The following is a 24,354-nucleotide window of genomic DNA, read 5'->3' on the forward strand; positions in this document are numbered from 1 at the left end:
CCCAGCTCTGTGGAGTGTGCGGCTTAAAGTGGTCCTATGGACAGATACTCCAATCTCCGCTGTGGTGCTTTGCAGCTCCTTCAGGGTTATCTTTGGTCTCTTTGTTGCCTATCTAATTAATGCCCTCCTTGCCTGGTCTGTGAGTTTTGGTGGGCGGCACTCTCTTGTTAGGTTTGTTGTGGTGCCATATTCTTTCAACTTTTTAATCATGGATTTAATGGTGCTCCATGGGATGTTCAAAGTTTCAGATATTTTTTTATAACCCAACCCTGATCTGTACTTCTCCAAAACTTTGTCCCTGACCTGTTTGGAGATCTCCTTGGTCTTCATGGTGCCTGCTTCCTTGGTGGTGCAACTTGATTAGTGGTGTTGCAGACTCTGGGGCCTTTCAGAACAGGTGTATATATACCGAGATCATGTGACACAGCCTTCCCTGTAGCTCAGTTGGTAGAGCATGGTGTTTGCAACGCCAGGGTTGTGGGTTTGATTCCCACGGGGGGCCAGCACAGAAAAAAATTGTATGAAATTGTATGAAATGTATGCATTCACTACTGTAAGTCGCTCTGGATAAGAGCGTCTGCTAAATGACTAAAATGTAAATGTAAATGTACTTAGATTTCACACAGGTGGACTTTATTTAACTAATTATGTGACGTCTGAAGATAATTGGTTGCAGCAGATCTTATTTAGGGGCTTCATAGCAAAGAGGGTGAATACATATGCACGCACCACTTTTACATTTTTCAGATTTTTTTTAAACAAGTTATTTTTTTCATTTCACTTCACCAATTTTGACTATTTTGTGTATGTCCATTACATGAAATTCAAATAAAAATAAATGTAAATTAGATGTTGTAATGCAACAACATAGGAAAAACGCCAAGGGGGATGAATAGTTTTGCAAGGCACTGTATGTCAGAATGACCATCAGGTTCTTGGTCACCTTCCTGACCAAGGCCCTTCTCCCCCGATTGCTCAGTTTGGCCAGGTGGCCAACTCTAGGAAGAGTTTTGGTGGTTTCAAACTTCTTCCATTTAAGAATGATGGAAGCCCCTGTGGTCAATGCTGCAGAAATGTTTTGGTACCCTTCCCGAGATCTGTGCCTCGACACAATACTATCTCGGAGTGCTACGGGCAATTCCTTCGACCTCATGGCTTGGTTTTCATGCACTGTCAACTGTGGGACCTTACATAGACAGGTGTGTGCCTTTCCAAATCATGTACAACCAATTGAATTTACCACAGGCGGACTCCAATCAAGTTGTAGAAACATCTCAAGGATGATCAATGGAAACAGGATGCACCGGAGCTCAATTTCGAGTGTCATAGCAAAGGGTCTGAATACTTATGTAAATAAGGTATTTATTATATTTTCTTGTATATCAATTTGCACAAAATTCTAAAAAACTGTTTTTCGCTTTGTCATTATAGGATATTGTGTGTAGATTGACGATGCTTTTTTTTGTATTTAATCCATTTTAGAATAAGGCTGTAACATAACAACATGTGGAAAAGGGGAAGGGGTCTAAGTACTTTTCGAATGCACTGTATATCTGTCCACTGAATTGATGCAGTCTTATTACTTGGAGTAGGCTACACAGTGAGAGCGTGCGTAATTTACAATGGCAAGACTAAGACGAATGGATGCACATGCTGTGTTAACGTTGCGACAAGATCGGAATGAAAACAACTCAGATGGCGGGGAAAAAAGGGATCATGACATTTCTGATGATTATTATTCTTATTCATGCTGAACAGCTTTACATATCTGGGAAAGGATCTATATTGGGCAGCAGGTGAACGAGTGTCGTATAACGTTTCGGATCAGATGGCACAGCTGTACTCGTGAAAGGAGGAACTCGCCGCTCGCCTTTTGCTGTGCTCTACAGTACAACATGCTTGACTTGGCCGCTATCAATGCGCACGTGTTGTTCAAGCAGTGCATGAACAACACAATGAACAGGGGATACTTCATCATGAGTCTGGCACAAGGGCTACGTGAGAGACATATGAGGGCCAAGGCAGCAGCCAAGATTCCACGCGAACCATTGCGCACAGCTTCCGGGGAGGAGAAACTCCCAGGTGGGCAGATGCACTCAGAACAGAACCCACAACACCTGTTGCAGCTGCAAGCAACTTGTTTGTGGGAAGTCTAGAAATCAAGTGAAAGTGACAAAGATTTGTGTCGAAAAGGGATAACAGCTAAATGAGATCCAACGGTTGCGTGAAGACGCACACCATACTGTAAGCAGGAGCGAGGCCACAAATAATTGACAATATACTATTTTTGACCGCTGTCATTTCGACTAGTATATTTATTATAATGCAATGATTGCTTTTGTGCTGATTTTCACTATTCACAAGCACACTTGGCGCTAATACTGATGTTTGGGCTATTGATATTTTTTATATATAGCTTACAGTAACAAACTAGTCAAGTCTCCACAGTGCGACCATTTTACTCGCATATGCACCTAAATATTTTGATGTGCGACCTGGCATTTTATTTTAGGAGCACCAGTGCGCCTAGACAAAAATCACTGAGATGATAATTGTTCCAATGATTACTTCACTGTACCGCAGCCCCTGAGTGCCATGGAGAATACACTGAGCATATTATTCATGTTCATTATGCTTGCACCATTACTACAAAGAAACAGCTTATTACCTCAAATATTTTTATTTGTGCTCCTTAATTTCTTTGTGTGCTTCTACATATTTAATTTTTTGGTATAATCTTTTTTGGTACAATCTTGTCTCATCGCTGCAACCCCCCAATGGGCTCAGGAGAGGCGAAGGTCGAGTCATGCATTCTCCAAAACATGACCCGCCAAACCGTGCTCCTTCACACCTGCCCGCTTAACCCGGAAGCCAGCTGCACCAATGTGTCGGGGAAACACCTTTCAACTAACAATTGGGGTCAGCTTGCAGGCGCCCGGCCCGCCACAAGGAGTCGCTAGAAAGCGATGAGCCAAGTAAAGCCGCACCGGTCAAACCCTCCCCTAACACGGACGTTGCTGGCCAATTGTGCGCCGCCCCATGGGACTCCTGGTCACGGCCGGTTATGACACAGCCTGGAATCAAACACAGGTCTGTAGTGATGCCTCAAGCACTGCAATGCTGTGTCTTATGACCCATGTACACTAGCACAAGATGCTGCGCGGTGAAACACGGAGAGGGCGTGGGACAAAGTTGAACTTTTTCCAACTTTATGCAAATCACCAGCGGGGAACGCTGGGCGATGACCAATCATATCGAGTGGTTCCCATGACGAATTTTACTCTATGCGACCCAAGGCTGGAGACTATGGAACGACGTTTGAGTCTTTGAGTGTCAAAAAAGATACGTCAAATAACACTATTTAACGCGTCAGATAAGCTTGTTGACCAATCAGGACCTGAATATGACTGCACGTCACATAATAATTTAACTCGTTCATACATTTTTTTACATAGTTCTTACAAATTGATTACACTATCACTCGTATTTCATATGTCACAACGATTCATTGATACGTATGCTATGATGCTGGTAAAGTTGTCTGCGCACCTACAGTGCTGGTCATAAAAAAAGCTAGCTAGCTGATGGATGCAATCAATTTTCTTCCCCAAAAACATAACAAAACGACAATCTGTTTCAGTAGCTATAGTTAGCTAGCTAACTATATAGCTAGATGTCATCATTTAAAATAACCCTAATTTATAAGACCATTTTTATTTGTTTAATGGCGGTCGGACCCATCCATGTGAAGCTAGGCACAATAAGGATTAGCCACAATAGTGGACTTTTAGGCTAGCCTTCAAAATAAAAGCATGCCATTAACAGTGATGCAAATGAATACAAATAGTAGAATTCTGCCATAATAGATTAGATCATGCTAAACGATGTTGGAATGTTGTTATATAAAATGAACAAAAGAGAATAATTTATTAATTTGACAAAAATCTGTTGAAATCACACTGGATGTATTAGACTTTAGCATTGCATTGGGGGCATACTTATTTCACTGTACAGCCTTACCTATGGATTGTGGATCAATGACATGGGGTATCAGTCTACTCAGTGACACACAGCTCTTATTGTGGGACTCTGAAGCAACTGTGTATTGAACCACATTTACTGTCAACCTACTATGTGCATTGAACTCTATTCCCGAGGAAACACAATACTGCGTGGATGTTTTGGAGTCTGATAACTCTGAGGAAGACATTGGGAAAAAATATATTTGGTATTGAGTAGACTGATACCCCATTTCATTGAACCCCAATCCTTAGGTAAAGCTGTAGAGTGCAATATGAATGTCAATACACACAATAGGCTGACTGGTAAGGTGATTTCACACAGTCACAGTCCCGCAATAAGAGCTACAACGCTAGTTTTTGCGTAAACTCTTCACAGTTGTGTTCTGTGGGTGTCACCGAGTAGACTGATACCCCATTTCATTGCTTCACATTCCAACCTTGTTTAACACCGTCTAGTCTAAATATGGCATGATTCCACCAATTGTAACCTTCTGCACCACTTTCAAAGAGGTACTTTTGTTTTGGAGGCAAACCGCAAATTCCACAATTGTGCTTAATCCTTATTGTGGCTAGCTTCACAATACATAACCCTGTCCGGTTGTGCCTGAAGTTCAATTTCAATAGGTGAACAACAAGTGGCTACCTAGCTAATACTTACTCACAAGGATTCCTAAATCATTGCTAAGAATAATGAAAATGACTGCAGTTTCTACTGGTCATTGTTTTCAGGCTGGTTGTATTGGTGCTAGCTAGGTGCCAAGCTAAAGCTAGCTAGCTACCCCAGAAGTTGCGGTCAAACAATGAATGCCTTATTACCAATGCTGTATTGTAAACACATCGTTCGTGGCCGGTGTGTGCTTGTCGCAGACTTTTTTTGTACAGCTTTGACAGTGCTACTGATAGTAGTGGTGGTGCTTGGCTTGCACATGCAAATTCAGCACACACAACATTCTATAATAGAATTGTGTTATTTGACGTATCAAATTAAAAGCTTATTTAACACATCAAATAGTGTTATTTAACGTATCTTCTTTGACACGCAAAGACCCAAATGGCGTCAGTTGTAGTTATATCCACTCATCACTATCAAACGCTCCCTGAAACACTTCAGCGAGCAGGCCTTTCTAATCGACCTGGCCCGGGTATCCTGGAAGGATATCGACCTCATCCCGTCAGTAGAGGATGCCTGGTTATTTTTTTAAATGCCTTCCTCACCATCTTAAATAAGCATGCCCCATTAAAGAAATGTTGAACCAGGAACAGATATAGCCCTTAATTCTCTCCAGACCTGACTGCCCTTAACCAACACAAAAACATCCTGTGGCGTTCTGCATTAGCATCGAACAGCCCCCATGAAATGCAACTTTTTAGGGAAGTTAGAAACCAATATACACAGGCAGTTAGAAAAGCCAAGGCTAGCTTTTTCAAGCAGAAATTTGTTTCCTGCAACACAAACTCAAAAAAGTTCTGGGACTTTGTAAAGTCCATTGAGAATAAGAGCACCTCCTCCCAGCTGCCAGTGGGCACTGAGGATAGGTAACTCTGTCACCACCAATAAATCCACTATAACTGAGAATTTCAATAAGCATTTTTCTACGGCTGGCCATGCTTTCCACCTGGCCACCCCTACTCCGGTCAACAGCACTGCACCCTCCACAGCAACTCGCCCAAGCCTTCCCCATTTCTCATTCTCCCAAATCCAGTCAGATAATGTTCTGAAAGAGCTGCAAAATCTGGACCCCCACAAATCAGCCGGGCTAGACAATCTGGACCCTTTCTTTCTAAAATGATCTGCCGAAATTGTTGCAACCCCTATTACTAGGCTGTTGAACCTCTCTTTCGTGTCGTCTGAGATTCCCAAAGATTGGAAAGCAGCTGCGGTCATCCCCCTCTTCAAAGGGGGGACACTCTTGACCCAAACTGCTACAGACCTATATCTATCCTACCCTGCCTTTCTAAGGTCTTCGAAAGCCAAGTTAACAAACAGATCACCGACCATTTTGAATCCCACCATACCTTCTCCGCTATGCAATCTGGTTTCAGAGCTGGTCATGGGTGCACCTCAGCCACGCTCAAGGCTCTAAATGATATCTTAACCGCCATCGATAAGAAACAATACTGTGCAGCCGTATTCATTGACCTGGCCAAGGCTTTCGACTCTGTCAATCACCACATCCTCATCGGCAGACTCAACAGCCTTGGTTTCTCAAATGATTGCCTCGCCTGGTTCACCAACTACTTCTCCGACAGAGTCCAGTGTGTCAAATCTGAGGGCTTGTTGTCCGGGTCTCTGGCAGTCTCTATGGGGGTGCCACAGGGTTAAATTCTTGGGCCGACTCTCTTCTCTGTATATATCAATGATGTCGCTCTTGCTGCTGGTGAGTCTCTGATCCACCTCTACGCAGACGACACCATTCTGTATACTTCTGGCCTTTCTTTGGACACTGTGTGTCACGGCTCCTCCTCTGCAGTGCAGGGGCGGTTCCTCCTGCAGGCAGAGGAGGGTCATTAGTGATTGGAGCTGGCGTGATTGGAGCCACCTGGGCTCAGGGTATAAAACTGCTCCACTAACCTCTCTCTCCCTGCTCCTCCAGGTGTTTTGTTTGTTCCTTTGTAGTTTTACGTAGTTTCCACTCAGTCATGTTCACACACACATATTCACGCACTTTACATACACCCTACATTATGACATTTCCACACCTCATTCCTTTTTCCTTTGTTTAAAGTTAATAGTTTTGTTTACAATACAGAACCTTTTGAATTGGCCTATACCTGTTGTTGATGTCCCCTCATTTTTGCCACAGGCTATGAGCCGGCCTGTGACATGTGGGGGCTCGTCCGGGTTTTAAAGTTAATATTGTACTTTAGTCTTTAGTCTTTTTTTTTAACAACCCTCCAGACGAGCTTCAATGCCATACAACTCTCCTTCTGTGGCCTCCAACTGCTCTTAAATACAAGTAAAACTAAATGCATGCTCTTCAACCGATCACTGCCTGCGCCTGCCCGCCCGTCCAGCATCACTACTCTGGACGGTAATGACTTAGAATATGTGGACAACTACAAATATCTAGGTGTCTGGTTAGACTGTAAACTCTCCTTCCAGACTCACATAAAACATCTCCAATCCAAAGTTAAATCTAGAATTGGCTTCCTATTTTGCAACAAAGCATCCTTCACTCATGCTGCCAAACATACCATTTTACCGATCCTCGACTTTGGCGATGTCATTTACAAAATAGCCTCCAACACCCTATTCAACAAATTGGATGCAGTCTATCACAGTGCCATCCGTTTTGTCACCAAAGCCCCATACAGTGGGGGAAAAAAGTATTTGATCCCCTGCTGATTTTGTACGTTTGCCCACTGACAAAGAAAGGATCAGTCTATAATTTCTGGGAGACAGAAATCTTTCTGGTTGAGAGGGGGTCAAATACTTATTTCCCTCATTAAAATGCAAATCATTTAATAAAATTTTTGACATGCGTTTTTCTGGATGTTTTTGTTGTTATTCTGTCTCTCACTGTTCAAATAAACCTACTTTTAAAATTATAGACTGATCATTTCTTTGTAAGTGGGCAAACGTACAAAATCAGCAGGGGATCAAATACTTTTCTCCCTCACTGTATACTACCCACCACTGCGACCTGTACGCTCTCGTTGGCTGGCCCTCGCTTCATACTCGTCTCCCAACCCACTGGCTCCAGGTCATCTACAAGACCCTGCTAGGTAAAGTCCCACCTTATCTCTGCTCGCTGGTCACCATAGCTGCACCCACCCGTAGCACACGTTCCAGCAGGTGTATCTCACTTGTCACCCCCAAAGCCAATTCCTCCTTAGGCCGCCTCTCCTTCCAGTTCTCTGCTGCCAATGACTGGAACGAACTACAAAAATATCTGAAACTGGAAACACTTATCTCCCTCACTAGCTTTAAGCACCAGCTGTCAGAGCAGCTCACAGATCACTGCACCTGTACATAGCCCATCTATAAATAGCCCAAACAACTACCTCTTCCCCTCCTGTATTTATTTATTTAGCTCCTTTGCACTCCAGTATTTCTACTTTGCACACTCATCTACTGTCAAATCTACCATTCCAGTGTTTTAATTGCTATATTGTATTTACTTTGCCACCATGGCCTATTTATTGCCTTTACCTCCCTTATCTCACCTCATTTGGTCACATTGTACATAGACTTATTTTTCTACTGTATTATTGACTGTATGTTTGTTTTACTCTGTGTTATATGTGTCAAACTGCTTTGCTTTATCTTGGCCAGGTCACAGTTGTAAATGAGAACTTGTTCTCAACTTGCCTACCTGGTTAAATAAAGGTGAAATATAAAAACTACAAAAATTGAACGCATCAAATAATGTTATTTGACGTTCATCGTTTTTGACACACAAAGACCCAAACGGTGTTCCATAGGAGACTTTCTTCAGCAAAGATGGCTGACAAAAATACTAGGATGTAAGTGATTATAACATCATAACAAATCATGCAAAAAAAATTACAGTTCACAGGAATATGTTAGTTAATGTAGAGACAAACGATTATGCATATTTTTTTATAAAGTTAATTTACAAAAATCCCGATTTTGAAAGCTAGCTGACTAGCTAACATTAGCCAGCTAGCTGGCTGGCTTTACTGGTGTTGTGACAGGAGTATGAAATTGTAATTCTGGTTGTTTAACGTTTTAGGGACTCCTGAAACAACCAGCAAACCAGGCTGCCGTCTTGTGAAACAGTGGATGTAAAGAATCTAGCTAGCTAAAGCATTTACTGCACATTGAATGTACAATGTTCTAAGCTTGCCTTGCTGATATTTGCCATGCAATGCAGATAGATGAAATAACGTAGCTAGCTTACTATGTTCTTGCTTATTGTGCAGTGGAGGATAGAAATACCTGTATGCCTATGGATGTGTAGCTAGCTATGTAGCCGATCTGTGTATTGACCCAAACATTTGGTATACATATTAGTTCAGAACCTAGCTATAAACCTCGGCTATCAGAGCCAGTTGTATCAACTTCAAAACAGTCTGAATGACATTAATGAAGCCTATGAATTGAGTAGAATATAATAACTTTTTGCCAAGGATGCAAGTTGTATATATATGTAGTTATTACCATGTATGGGATCCCCACATTGTAGCCTGTACATTTAATATATTCACTGATCATGTACCCTACCTTAGCAAATAAAGGTGCAGTTCAGGTATGAATGTCTTTGAGATTATTTTTCAGTCATATCCAATACCAGGAGTATCAAATTCCAGACTTTGAATGACGCTGTGTCTGCATGTATGTATTACAATTATACACTTCAACAGTGTTTACCAATCTTGGTCCTGGGACGTCAATGGTTACACATCGTAACTATGCAATAGACCAGAAACACGATTTAACTAGTTAAAGGCTGATTTGAAATTCATATATACAGACATAAAATTTTAAACAGTACACTACACTTCCTATGCATCATGTAAATACTCAAACCAGTTTATCTCTATCTAATTTCTTTCATCTGCATTGATCTGATAAACACAGGATAAGTGTAGTATTTCATCAAATGAGAGAATTAATTTCAACCAGTAGAGAATGTGAAATGCTTTATTGAAAGAAGTTAATTATCCAAGTGTTATAAATAAATGCATTATAAATATTATAATTGTAATATATTATAAATACAAGTTCAATCTGTACTTCAATGCACATCTGTTGTGAATTATAAAAACAGAGGAAGAAAGGTGGTGAGAGAGGTGTAAAAGGGAAAGAGATAAGGACATAGGGGCAGGGAAGGCAGCATGTGTTTAATGAATCACAGTGCTACCCTAATATTCTCTTAGTTCATCACAATTACATAAGTGTCTCTAGTGGTGTCTCCTAACCAGTCTTGGGCTCCCAGTTGGCCCAAAGGTTATCCTGTTATGGATAGGGGGCAGTATTTTCACGGCCGGATAAAAAACGTACCCGATTTAATCATATTATTACTCCTGCCCAGAAACTAGAATATGCATATAATTATTCGCTTTGGATAAAAAACACTCCAAAGTTTCTAAAACTGTTTGAATGGTGGCTGTGAGTATAACAGAACTCATTTGGCAGCCCAAAACCTGAGAAGATTCTGTACAGGAAGTACCCTGTCTGACCATTTCTTGGCCTTCTTGATTATCTCTATCCAAAACAAGGGATCTCTGCTGTTACGTGACACTTCCTACGGCTCCCATAGGCTCTCAGAAGGCGGCAAAAAGCTGAATCGTGGCTTTGAAAGGCCGTGGCTGAAAAACATTAGCGCGTTTGGATAGTGGTCGGTCAGAGTACTACGAGACTGAGGCGCGTGCACGAGGCGACCCCATGTTTTTATTCTTTCGTCTTTGAATGTAAACAACGACTCCCGGTTGGAATATTATCGCTTTTTTACGAAAAAAATAGCATAAACATTTATTTTAAACAGCGGTTGACATGCTTCGAAGTACGGTAATGGAATATTTAGAATTTTTTTGTCACGAAACGCGTTGGGCGCGTAACCCTTCGTCACCCTTGGATAGTGTCTTGAACGCACGAACAAAACGCCGCTATTTGGATATAACTATGGATTATTTTGAACCAAACCAACATTTGTTATTGAAGTAGAAGTCCTGGGAGTGCATTCTGACGAAGAACAGGAAAGGTAATCAAACTTTTCTAATAGTAAATCGGAGTTTGGTGAGGGTCAAACTTGGTGGGTGTCAAAATAGCTAGCCTGTGATGGTGTGCTATCTACTCAGAATATTGCAAAATGTGCTTTCACCAAAAAGCTATTTTAAAATCTGACATAGCGAGTGCATAAAGGAGTTCTGTATCTATAATTCTTAAAATAATTGTTATGTTTTTTGTGAACGTTTATCGTGAGTAATTTAGTAAATTCACCGGAAGTGTTCGGTGGGAATGCTAGTTCTGAACGTCACATGCTAATGTAAAAAGCTGGTTTTTGATATAAATATGAACTTGATTGAACAAAACATGCATGTATTGTATAACATAATGTCCTAGGCGTGTCATCTGATGAAGATCATCAAAGGTTAGTGCTGCATTTAGCTGTGGTTTTGTTTTTTGTGACATTATATGCTAGCTTGAAAAATGGGTGTCTGATTATTTCTGGCAGGGTACTCTGCTGACAGTTTTGCTTTCGCTGTAAAGCCTTTTTGAAATCGGACAGTGTGGTTAGATAAAGGAGAGTCTTGTCTTTAAAATGGATTAAAATAGTCATATGTTTGAAAAATTGAAGTTTTTGTATTTTTGAGGAATTTGTAATTTGCGCCACACCTATCATTGGATATTGGAGCAGGTGTTTCGCTAGCGGAACGTCTAGATGTAAGAGGTTATCTTAAGAGCGGGTGAGGTGGCGATGACAGGACTGGGGGTTGGCATCCTCTCTCACATCAAAACATACCTGCAGATGAGAGACAGATGGAGAGAGAGAGAGATCGAAAAAGACTGTTGGTCATAATCATCAGGAGGGGAAATACAAAACTGACCTTGGATCATTAACTCTGGGACTACTGCATCAATGTAAAGCATCTCTTTAACAATACTTCCTGTTGGCCTGACCAACTGACCTCTCAACTCTGATCATGCTGTGCCCTCTATGTAGCCAGTTCAGATGCGGGAGGGGTTCACCGACACAGCTGATATAGCTCCCAAACCTTTTATAGTCCCGTACCCCTTCAAGCACTCTCAAATGTTGTTTTTTTGCCATCATTGTAAGCCTGCCACATAAGAATGAGTGTGCGTTTTTGTCACAACCCAGCTCGTGGGAAGTGACAAAAAGCTCTTATAGGACCAGGGCACAAATAATAATAATCTAATAATAATCAATAATTTTGCTCTTTATTTGGCCATCTTACATATAAAACCTTATTTGTATGTCAAAAATGGTGAATAACTCACCACAGGTTAATGAAGAGGGTGTGCTTGAAAGAATGCACATAACTCTGCAATGTTGGGTTGTATTGGAGAGTCTCAGTGTCACGACTTCCGCCGAAGTCGGTCCCTCTCCTTGTTCGGGCGGCGTTCGGCGGTCGACGTCACCGGCCTTCTAGCCATCACCGATCCACTTTTCATTTTCCATTTGTTTTGTCTTTGTCTTACACACCTGGTTTCAATTCCTCAATTACTTGTTCATTATTTAAACCTCTGTTCCCCCATGTTTGTTTGTGAGTAATTGTTTGTATGTAATACAGTCCGTTATTGTGGGCTCGCATTATTGCGTTGTATTTGTTTGTATTTTGAGTAAATACGTTTTTTACTCATATCTGCTGTCCTGCGCCTTACTCCTCCACACCAGCTCACACAGACTATTACACTCAGTCTTAAATCATTTTCCACACAGTCTGTGCCTGTATTTCGTTTTCATGCTAGTGAGGGCCGAGAATCCACTCTCACATAGGTATGTGGTTGCAAAGGGCAGCAGTGTCTTAACAGCGTGATTTGCCAAGGCAAGAAACTCTGAGCGCAACCCAATCCAGAAAACTGGCAGTGGCTTCTGATAAAATTGTCACAGAACTGCTTGTTGCAATTTTGATGAGGCTCTCTTGTTCAGATAGCGGTAAGTGGACTGGAGGCAGGGCAGGAAAGGGATAACAAATCCAGTTGTTTGTGTCGCCCGTTTCGGGAAAGTACCTGCGTAATTGCACATCCAGCTCACTCAGGTGCTTCGCTATATCACATTTGACATAGTCCGTAAGCTTGAGTTAATTTGCAAACAAAAAAATCATACAATGATGGAAAGACCTGTGTGTTGTCCTTGTTAATGCAGACAGAAAAAAGCTCCAACTTCTTAATCATAGCCTCAATTTTGTCCCGCACTTTGAATATAGTTGCAGAGTGTCCCTGTAATCCTAGATTCAGGTCATTCAGGTGAGAAAAAACATCACCCAGATAGGCCAGTCGTGTGAGAAACTCGTCATCATGCAAGTGGTCAGACAAGTGAAAATTATGGTCAGTAAAGAAATCTTTAAGATTATCTCTCAATTTAAAAAAAACGTGTCAATACTTTGCTCCTTGATAACCAGCGCACTCTGGATGTTGTAAAAGCGTTACATGTTTGCTGCCCATATCATTGAATAATGCAGAAAATACACAGGAGTTCAGGGGCCTTGCTTTAACAAAGTTAACCATTTTCACTGTAGTGTCCAAAATATCTTTCAAGCTGTCAGGCATTCTCTTGGCAGCAAGAGCCTCTCGGTGGATGCTGCAGTGTACCCAAGTGGCATTGGGAGCAACTGCTTGCACGAGCGTTACCACTCCACAATGTCTCCCTGTCATGGCTTTTGCGCCATCAGTACCGACACATCTTGACCACCAAAGTCCATTTGATGTCACAAGGCTGTCCAATACTTAAAAAATATCCTTGCATGTCCTGGTTTCCAGTGGTTTGTAGAAGAAGATGTCTTCCCTAATTGTCCCCCCATAAACATAATGGACATACACCAGGAGCTGTGCCAGGCCCGCCACGTCTGTTGACTCATCCAGCTGTAACGCATGTAATTCACCGGCTTGTATGCGAAGCAGTAATTGTTTCAAAACATCTCCTGCCATGTCAGTGATGTGTCGTGAAACAGTTGTTTAATGAAGACATTGTATGTATAGTTTTTTGGGACTTTTCCCCCAGCATTGTCCTAGCCATATCCGCGGCAGCAGAGTCCTCCACAATAGTATGGGGCTTGCTGTAACATTCGTCGTTATGGGTAGAACAAGGTGCAGCGTGGTAAGTGCTCATGATTAAATTGTATTTATACTCAGAACACTAAACAAAATAACAAACAAAGGAAACCGAACGTCACGTTCTGCAGGCTTTCACTGAGCTGTACAAAAACAAGATCCCACAACAAGGTGGGAAAAAGGGCTGCCTAAGTATGATTCCCAATCAGAGACAATGATAGACAGCTGCCTTTGATTAGGAACCATACTCGGCCAAACACAAAGAAATATATGACATAGAATGCCCACCCCATATCACACCCCGACCTAACCAAACAGAGAAAAATGGCTCTCTCAGGTCAGGGCGTGACACTTGCCTGCCCACTCGGTAGCTCATCATATAAGACGCTCCTAGACCCTTCTTATTAATGGTATCTGTTGCTTTTATTCATGTCTTACTACTCGACAGTCATTATTCTCGCTCAAAAAACTCCTGTGGCTTATTTTTCAAATTGTCATGTTTCATTTCTAAATGTCTGCGCAAGATTGAATGTTTCCCGCGAGAGAGTAACGGTTAATGTGATTGGATGTTAATGATTTGACTAGGCTACCTGTATTTGACATTGTGTTGTTATTTTGCTGAACACTAGATGGTTGAATTGTATTTTTGGCAGTGAAACGAGGCTACTCAGGCAAGAAAAAAACCTCACTCAAATGTATAGCCTTGCGTACCCCAGTTTGGGAATACCTGACCCAGAGGATTTAGGGAGAAGGGGAAAGAGTGATGAAGTGAAGGAGAGAGACTGTTATTTTCTCAATAATGTAGTTAAAGCAAGTGTTCAACAGGAATATGTGTGTGTGTGACCTCACCTGGTGTCCACACTGTGGCTGCAGAGTACTTTATGCTGAAAAACATGATCCGACACGAGGACAAACAATATAGCGTAGTTATAGAAATAATGAAGTGTCTTACTATTCTCTATGGTTGGCCCTCTTGCCTATTCTTTGAAAGTGGAAGGAGCCACAGTTATACACCTGAACCTGCTTACTGCACAACACAATCCATCAGATTGATACATGCGTGTGTAGGTGTGGGTTATAGGGTGTCTAATTGTTCTACATTTCTTTCAATATGGGTGACTTAAATTATTTTATTTATTTCACCTTTATTTAACCAGGTAGGCCAGTTGAGAACAAGTTCTCATTTACAACTACGACCTGGCAAAGATAAAGCAAAGCAGTGTGACAAAAACAACAGAGTTACACATGGAATGAACAAACTTACAGTCAATAACACAATAGAAAAATTGTATATACAGTGTGTGCAAATGGCGCAAGGAGGTAAGGCAATAAATAGGCCATAGTAGCGAAGTAATTACAATTTAGCAAATTGACACTAGAGTGATAGATGTGCAGATGATGTGCAAGTAGAAATACTGGAAATACTAGTGTGCAAAAGAGCAAAAAAGTAAATAAAACAATATGGGGATGAGGTTGTAGCAGGGTGCATAATTGGCAGCAGAGAAGTCAGGCGCAGGAGAGCAGAACTGGGTAATAACCAGAGATTTATTAAGCAAAACCAACAGCATCCAGAACAAAAAATCCCACACAAAGACATGGGGGGAACAGAGGGTTAAATACACAAGTAATTGAAACCAGGTGTGAGGAAAAACAAGACAAAACACATGGAAAATGAAAAGTGGATCGATGATGGCTAGAAGCCCGGCGACACCGACCGCCGAGCACCACAAGGAGAGGACCTGACTTCGGCGGAAGTCGTGACAGAGGTAGGTAGTTGGATGGGCTATTACAGATGGGCTGTGTGCAGCTGCAGTGATCGGTAAGCTGCACTGATAGCTTGTGCTTAAAGTTATGTCTCCAACTTCAGCGATTTTTGCAATTCGTTCCAGCCATTGGTAGCAGAGAACTGGAAGGAAAGGCAGCCAAAGGAGGTGTTGGCTTTGGGGATGACCAGTGAGATATACCTGCTGGAGCGTTTGCTACGGGTGGGTGTAGTTATTGCCTCTCTTGCTGCGTTGTTGGACCCCATCCTTGAAACATCCTGCAGAGCAGCAGACGTCTCCTCCGGCATACAGCGGCAAGCTACAGATCCCCCTCCTGGACCTCATGTCCATCCTCATGAAGTTATGCAGGACATAGGTAGCCTTCACACATCTGAATTCCTCCAGGAGGCAGTCCCAGATGGCCCTTGTCACCCAACCTTGCAGTGCCCTACACAGTAACTGTAGGTAATTGTTTTGAAAGAATCGCCAGTTACAAGGTATCTGTAGGAATATGGAAGATAATGTCATTATACTTTTACATCACCAGGTAATTGTGGATTACTAAAGTATAATATCCCTTAAAACAAATCATGATAACATTGGATTGATAGATGCATGTGCACACACACGTGACAATAACAAGATCATATCAAGGAGGGGTTCAATAAGGCCATGCTTGTCTAGTTAAATGGATTTATTAGACTGGTTGGTACTCCTCAAGGCGTTGGTACTCCTATTCTACTGTTAAATATACATACAATCATTTTGACCGCCATTGTGGTTTGTGGATGAAATGCTCAGAAAGTTTTTGTCTTGTATTATATTTGTCACAAACCTCTTCGTCAGAAGATATGTTGAAATCGCTGTCGGACAAAGTGGACCAATATGCAGCGGATTGCGTGCTCATCATCTTTTATTTTAAATGAGAACACGAGGAAAAAAAACAATAAACAAAACTCACGACAGGAACAGTGTAGCAGGCTAAACAAAAGCAGTGCTAACATACAACTACCCACAAGTGACAAACAAAAACACACACCTACTTATAGGACTCCCAATCAGAGGCAACTAGAAACACCTGCCTCCAATTGAGAGTCCAGCAACCAAATCTGCATATAGAAAACTTAACCGAGAACCTACTCATACTAAAACATACACCACAAAACCCCAGAACACATAAATAACACACCCCTCTAAGCTATACACAAAAAAAACACCATACAAAACAAACATACCTATGCCACGCCCTGACCAAATAATACAAATAATCCTCTATACTGGTCAGGACGTGACAGTACCCCACACCCCCCCCCAGATGCACCTTACACAAAACCCAGAAAATACCCCAAAACAAACAGAAAAATCCCCCTAAACTAAAGGGAGGGAAGGGAGGGTGGCTGCCGTCAACGACGGCACCTGTGCTACACCCCCCCTCCCCAACCCACCTATATAGGAGGCAGCTCCGGCTCAGGCCTACTGCCCTCCAGACTGCAGACAGACTTGCTCCGTTTCGGGCCGTAGGCAGACTCCCCTTGTTCCGGATCGTAGGCAGACCTCTTCCGTTCCACACAGTAGGCAGACTCATTCGATACACAGTTAATCCTTTTTTATTTTCGGATCGTAAGCAGACTCATTCGAAACACAGTTATCCTTTTTATTTTCGGATCGTAGGCAGACTCATTCGATACACAGTTAATCCTTTTTATTTTCGGATCGTAGGTAGACTCACCCGGTTCTGGGTCACAGGCAGATTCCCTCAGTCCCGGGTCGCAGGCCGACCCCCTCGGTTCCGGGTCGCAGGCAGACTCCCTCGGTTCCGGGTCGCAGGCAGTCTCTCTCAGTTCCGGACTAGACACTGTTGCCGGATACTCTGGACTGCACACTGGTGCCGGACACTCTGGACTGCACACTGGTGCCGGACACTCTGGACTGCACACTGGTGCCGGACACTCTGGACTGCACACTGGTGCCGGGCTCTTGAGGCTGGGCTGACGCAATGGAAGCCTGATGCGTGGTACTGGTACTGGATGTGCCAGTCTGGAGATACGCACCTCAGGGCTAGTGCGGGGAGCGGGAACAGGCCGAGTCGGACTGGGCTGGCGCACTGGAAGCCTGATGTGTGGTGCTGGTACTGGATGTGCCAGTCTGGGGACCCGCACCTCAGGGCTAGTGCGAGGAGCGGGTACAGGCCGAATAGGACTAGGTTGGCTCATGGGAAGCTTGGTCCGGGTTGCTGGTACTGGTCATGCCGGACTGGAGGTACCCACTTCCGGGTTAGCACGAGAGGCGGGAACCGGAAAGACTTGGCCATGGAGGCGCACAGGTGGCCTTGACCGCACCGCCTGCACAACCCGTCCTGGCTGGATGGAACTAGCAGCCCTGTATGAGCGGGGTGCTGGTACGGGGTGAACTGGGCTGTGCAGGGGCCTGATGGTTGCCGTACGTAGAGCGGGCGTAGGGTAGCCTGGTCCTAGGAGGCGTACCGGCGACCAGACGCGCTGCGCAGGCATCCTCCTACCAGGCTGGATGCCCACTCTAGCACGGCATCTGCGAGGTGCTGGAATGGCGCGCACTGGACTGTGCGTGCGTATGGGCGAGATAGAGTGCACCATAGCGAAACACGGCGCTCTCCACCTCATACGCTCTTCCATACTCTCACGGGTAGCTGGCTTATGGCTCTTCCTAGGCCTAGCCAAACTACCCGTGTGCCCCCCCCCAAAAAAATGATGGTGGGTGCCTCTCCGGCTTCCTCGCCAGACATGACCCCGGTAGCGTTCCTGGTCCACCCCGGCCTTCTTCCACGGGCCCTCTCCGGCCAGAATCTGTTCCCAAGTCCATCTCTCAGTATAGTCCATATATTCCTCGTGCAGCTCCTTTCTCCGCTGCTTGATCCTGTTGTGGTGGGTAGTTCTGTCACAAACCTCTTCGTCAGAAGATATGTTGAAATCGCTGTCGGACAAAGTGGACCAATATGCAGCGGATTGCGTGCTCATCATCTTTTATTTTAAATGAGAACACAAGGAAAAAACAATAAACAAAACTCACGACAGGAACAGTGTAGCAGGCTAAACAAAAGCAGTGCTAACATACAACTACCCACAAGTGACAAACAAAACACACACCTACTTATAGGACTCCCAATCAGAGGCAACTAGAAACACCTGCCTCCAATTGAGAGTCCAGCAACCAAATCTGCACATATTAAACTTAACCGAGAACCTACTCATACTAAAACATACACCACAAAACCCCGGAACACATAAATAACACACCCCTCTAAGTTATACTAAAAAAAAACACCATACAAAACAAACATACCTCTGCCACGCCCTGACCAAATAATACAAATAATCCTCTATACTGGTCAGGACGTGACAATATTTATCTCAAAGTACTGCTACAATGTAAAATACACATATTTAGTAAAGTCAGGGACTGGTGGGTTAAAGGTTTTTATTGAAATGAAGTTATTGAAATTGAAAACTGTCAGATTGACCGTCTTGGCGGTTCTAGTGTTTAGTAAGCGCAACACGGTGTATTGGCCAATTCATTGAAAACTTCGACTTTGTCTTGCTTAAAGAGTTGGTACTACCTGTTTGCTGAAATGGGTGCAAGAGGGAAGTTAGTAACGTGTCTCGAGCACTTTCACAAGGTGCTGAAACCCCCTATTCTCAACCAACGAGAATGGGCGAATATCCGCAGCTATAAACCAAAGACTGTAAAAAAATAAACACAGCCTAGCTATCGCTCTTGTAATTTCTTTGGCCGGGACAGAATCAGTTGCCAAGGGCTGCTTAAATGCAGAAGGGAGAAGTTGTTGTGTTGTTGTTTCTTCGCATTTGCATCTTGCTCCGGTATACTGGAGTGATGTTGTTGTGTCAACATATTTGAGGTGTTGGCAGCTGCATAGGCTATTCTCATTGAGTGTTGTGACATACTGTTAATATTTCATCCACAACTCTCCATCGTCATAGTAATCTACTGGGAAGCCAAAATGTTCCCAAACTGGAGATAAACGATGATGCATGGAGGATCCTCTAATTCTGGTTTATTGACGCCACCACTCGCCATCGTACTGAACTAGTTCTCGGCTGTGCCTCACAAAAGGACAGTTTGAAATGTGAATTTTGATTACAACGTACTCAGTTGTTTTAACTGTATAACCTGAAATGTTCGTTTTTTTCAGCTCAGAATTACTCAAGAGGCATAGCCTAGTGTTTTGTTTCTTCTTTTTTTGTATTCATTCGGGATCACAGTGCGGACAAACAGAGGTCCCTGTACCGAACGGATCAGTATGAATATGTGTACCATTACGCCTCTAGATAAGAACTTTGCCAACCTGCATGGCAAAGGAACATTTTAGAACACAAAGACTTCACGACTGGGTTGCGCCTCTGGCAACCTAACCGATAGAATGAAAGACCAGCCGGTGGACATGCTAGCAAAGTCGACAGGCTAGCATGCTGTAAAACCTGTTGGAGACGGACAGAAGGGTGTGTTCATAACAATTCAACTGTTCTACCTTGTTAGCTACAGTAGCAAATAGATCCAAGTTGGCTAACCAAACATATGGAATTGTTTTATGATGGCCTTACCAAGGATCATTTAGCTATTTGATTTAGAATTTTAGTACCCCTTTAGGTATCAAAAATATATTTATTTACATTTTTTGATGAAACATTTAATTTGGCCTTACTGCTATAAGCCCATAGAAACACACTGAATAACTGGTTCATACATGGAGAAAAAAAAAGATTAAAAAAAAGAAGAAAAAATCTGTCTGTCCTGTATCCGAGAGATATAAGATCAGGATTTTTAACAAACATTTAACCCTTTTTTTAGGCACTAAACTACTTCCGTATGTACTTCCATTCACAAGTCATTTGGGTGTCCTAGAGCAAAACGGAGAACAGTGTGTAGCCCGAACAGGTCGGACGCTACAGACAGAAATGGTCAGATCGGCTGTACCGACTTCAGACAAGTCCCCTGACACTTGTGGGGGTTGTAGAGCAAAATGGATATAATAGTTTGTAGACCGAACCGTTCGGATGCTACAGACAGAAATTGTGCTTTATGAGGCTGGCAGGTAGCCTAGCGGTTAGAGCACTGGGCCAGTAACCGAAAGGTCACTGGTTTGAATATACCTGAGTCGACAAGCTGAAACATCTGTTGATGTACCCTTGAGCAAGACACTTAACCCTAATTTGCTCCAGTGGAGGAGTACTACCATGGCTTTCCCTGTAAAACACATTTCACTGCACCTAGCTGGTGTATATGACAGTAAAAAAAGTATATATATATTTTTTTTTGCGAAAGGCTTATATTTAGCCTAGGTATAATTTCACAAGCCCAGAATTCATTAGATTATTGCTGACTGTTTGAAATGCAGTGTATTTTACCTTTTAATGTACAACAAAGCTTATTTAGCGATAATTATTGTGAATCGCCCATAAGTTAGATCTTGTTTTTTTTTTATATGATTTACAGGTCGCCCAGCCCTACCCCACGTTAAGACAACATTACCACCAGCTTATCCAAAGACATGGTCCTCTTTTCCAAATGATTTAGCATGGGTCCGTCAACACGGCAGTTAGGCTATACATGGAATACAACACAGAGGGTATGACCGAAAGTTCCATCCATTTGAGTTCTATTATGGTAATAACGCTCATTTCTGTACTGTATGCCAAACTAAGACCCATTGTCACATAGTCTATTGTGGTAGTTGGTCACTCTCTATTTGGTCTATTGGTCAGATAGGTGCTCGTTTAGCCAGGTCTGACAGTAGCAGGGTAGAGTCATGATACACTGACTGCATGGTAGAAGCAATCGGTGGAGCCGGTGGCGTCGGTTGCCCCAGATGACAGCAGTGAAGCCAGCCCTGATGAGAGGAGTGCGAGGGATAATCCCAGAGGGCCTTGAGGCAATCCTCTTGGCAGTGACGACGAGCACTGCGATTTACACCTGGGTAAGAGCCCCTGACATCCGCTTTCGCCCGCTGCCCTTAATCCTCTTATGCACACATGGAGGGTAACACCCACAGTGTCAGGGATGAGTGTGAAAATACATTAGTTAAGGCCTGAGCCATGGAGCTCATCAGCTGCTCTTTATTGCCTTGTAAATGCCATCGTTATTCTATTACAGTGACACAGACAATAGGTTGAGTAGTGCACCATAATCTAATCTGGAATCTTTCCCAACATTTTTTTTATTTAAAGCAGGGTGGAATTGTGAGGAATTGTATATTGGTCATATATTAATCAAATCTGATTGGATTTTCATGAGGAAATCCAGAACAACTAATACAGTAAAAATATGAAACTAAACCAATTTGTAAGTCGCTCTGGATAAGAGCGTCTGCTAAATGACGTAAATGTAAACTATGTGACAATGCAAGACAACGAGAGCTTTTTTCACACAACGCCCGTAGGTTGAACATAAAAGGACATCCTCTCTCATCCTGTAGATTTAGGCTACTCCAACAAACATCTTAAGCTAGTTGCACATTCCCTCTAGACATGCACGAAGCCTCCAGTGATGATCCATGGCCCGGAGCTTGTAGGGATGATCCATGACGCGGAACCAGTAGTGATGATCCATGGTCCGGAGCCTCCAGCGATGGTCCGCAGCCCCGAGCCTCCAGTGACGGTCCCGCAGCCCCGAGCCTCCAGCGGCGGCATGCAGCCCCGAGCCTCCAGAGGCGGCATGCAGCCCCGAGTCTTCAGCGGCGGCCTGCAGCCCAGAGTTTTCAGCGGCGGTTGGTGGTCCGAAGCATCCGGCAAGGTTCCATGGTCTGGTTCCTCCGGTCATACAGAAGCGGGGGGATCAGCGGGCAGTGGAGGTACCACGCCCGGAACCAAAGCCACCGCCATAGACAGTTGTCACCCACCCTACCCTCCCTTTGTGTTGTGTTGTTTTTTTAGGTGCGGTCGTAGTCCGCATTATTTATATTTATATTATTTTTATGAAAAAAAAATACTCCAGTCTGAACTTTAATGGCTTAAACCAGGTAGAAAGTGTATAGAAATGATAACGAACTTAAAATAATTTACCCCCCCAAAAAACATAATTCAATCGCATTTTCAAAAGAGCTATTACCCAGTGGATCTGGGCAGATTCCAGCTGAGAGTCGGGGCACTCGGCTGAGAGTCAGACTCGGCCGACGTCATGTGGCCCGAATACTGCCTTAGGCAATATTATTTATGGATAGGATGCGGAGATTGAGCTCAGGCCGATTCCAGTGTGAGTGATCTGGCCCAAATGTATTACTTGGGTCTCAGGACGATTGGGGCTACTCTCTGGCAGATGATTACACTGGCTGCTTTATATAATTAATGTTTCATTATTTATACATGTTTCCATATTTTCTCATTGTTTCTGTGATCAAAAAATACAATTATCATTTAAATTGAATTCTTAAGAGTCCTGTTTAAGTTGTATTTTGATACTTTGTGCAAGGCAATAAGCATTAAAATCTTTATGGATGGAGCCTCCAGAGTGACACAGTGCTCTAAGACACTGCATCACAGTGCAAACTGCGTTGCTACAGATGCTAGTTCGATACTCGTGCCGGCTGGGAGACCCATGAGGCGACGTCCAAGTTAGGGGAGGGTTTGGCCGGCCGGGATGTCCTTGTCTGATCGCGCTGTGGCGGGCCAGGCGCATGCATGCTGATACTGACACCAGGTGTTGTCACGGTGTGATTTGGGTGGGCATTCTAGTTTTCTATTTCTTTGTTTGCCAGGTATAGTTCCCAATCAGAGGCAGCTGTCTATCATTGTCTCTGATTGGGGATCATACTTAGGCAGCCTTTTTCCCACCTTAGTTTGTAGGATCTTGTTTTTGGTACTGTGCTATATGCCCTACTGAACATTACGTTTTTGTTTGTATTTGTTTTGTTTCGGTGTTCATTTAAGGAATTAAAATGTACGCCTACCACGCTGCACCTTGGTCCGATCCTTCCATCGACGAGCGTAACAGGTGTATGATATTTCCTCCAACATATATATTTTTTGGGGGGTGGATGAGTATAATTTGTATGCATAAAATGTAAAATAGTAATATTTAAAATTACTAAAACGGATGATTTTGTATACATTTATTTAAATTTGCATCGGGCCGCTTCTGGGGGGATTCTGGTAAGATGCCGGCAAATTTGGCTGAATTCGGGTAGACAGAAACGGCCCAGTGTACTTGGGCCGATTCTGGGCAGTCAATCATTTTGATTCCGGGCCAAGTCCGGGTCGATTCCTCATGGTTAGCTGGGTAGCACTATTTTGGTTGATTTTTGTGTTCTTCATCAAGAATATGGGCAACATTTAATTATTGACAATGAAAGAGGTGGGAATGTTGTTCCCTTGTCATATAATTGCTACATTTACCATCAATATAGCATCAAAATTGTTTTCCTGATTGTATTTTGGCTATTATTTTTTCGCGATGTGAGTATTGGGTTGCAACTGAGACAACCCGGTTCAATTTGGGTCCCGAAGCAAAACCAGTTGAGAACCCCTGATCTAAAAGACCTGCATCACCTGTACTGGGAGCTTTTCCCTTTCTTAAAGGACATATTTGAGTATTTTTGGAGCATTTCATGTTTTTTTTTTTGAGCCCCCGTACTGCACAATGAGGAAGTGAGTCGCTAGTTGGGGTAAGTTTCTCCAAAACAAGTGAAATCACAACAACAACAAAATACAAGAAAAGTGTTTGGACCCTTCTATAACATGCCATTTAAATAAAAAAAATACAGCAAAATTCTCCTTTATAGCTTAATTACTGGTAGCCTAATTAGATTACTAATTGAGATGATTCAAGTATCAAGAGGTCAAGTGTCATGAGAAGATACTATATTGACCTGCTTGAGGACAAA

The 24,354-nt window shown here is 43.0% G+C and overlaps 1 pseudogene; it reads right to left on the reverse strand.

Annotated features, from left to right (window-relative positions):
- Window positions 1–24,354, reverse strand: part of LOC115168842 (nucleolar complex protein 2 homolog) — a 50,651-nt pseudogene that overhangs the window by 15,529 nt on the left and 10,768 nt on the right.

This window comes from Salmo trutta, chromosome 30, assembly GCF_901001165.1.
Source record: "Salmo trutta chromosome 30, fSalTru1.1, whole genome shotgun sequence".
NCBI classification, from domain to species: Eukaryota; Metazoa; Chordata; class Actinopteri; order Salmoniformes; family Salmonidae; genus Salmo; species Salmo trutta.